Below are 396 nucleotides of genomic sequence, written 5' to 3'. Positions count from 1 at the left end.
CAAGGGATACAGAAATGCTGATGCATAGGAGCACATGTACCCCAATGTTCATAGCAGCACTCTCCACAGTAGCTAAAACATGGAAAGAGCCTAAGTGTCCATCAGCAGATGAATGGATCAAGAAGATGTGGTTTATCTATACGATGGAATACTACATGGCAATGAGAAACAATGAAATCTGGCCATGTGTAGCAACATGGATGGACCTTGAGGGTGTTATGCTGAGCGAAATAAGTCAGGCAGAGAAGGACAAATATCATATGTTTGCACGTATAGGAGGATTAGGAGGAACTTGCCGGAGGAACAAGGGGGAGAAGAAGGGCGGAAATGGTGGGGGAAAGGGAGAGAAGCAAACCATGAGAGACTCTTGAATGCTGACAAAAACTGAGGACTGAT

The 396-nt window shown here is 44.9% G+C and overlaps 1 protein-coding gene across 1 annotated transcript in view; it reads left to right on the top strand.

Annotated features, from left to right (window-relative positions):
• LOC144221334 (splicing factor 3B subunit 1-like) overlaps window positions 1–396 on the top strand; it is a 2,304-nt gene that overhangs the window by 1,439 nt on the left and 469 nt on the right. The gene's annotated exons all lie outside the window — the stretch shown is intronic.

Source organism: Crocuta crocuta, unplaced genomic scaffold (genome assembly GCF_008692635.1).
Source record: "Crocuta crocuta isolate KB4526 unplaced genomic scaffold, BGI_CrCroc_1.0 scaffold1838, whole genome shotgun sequence".
Lineage (NCBI taxonomy): Eukaryota > Metazoa > Chordata > Mammalia > Carnivora > Hyaenidae > Crocuta > Crocuta crocuta.
The sequence above is the reverse complement of the archived record's forward strand: the minus strand, read 5'-3'. Positions and strand labels throughout refer to the sequence as shown.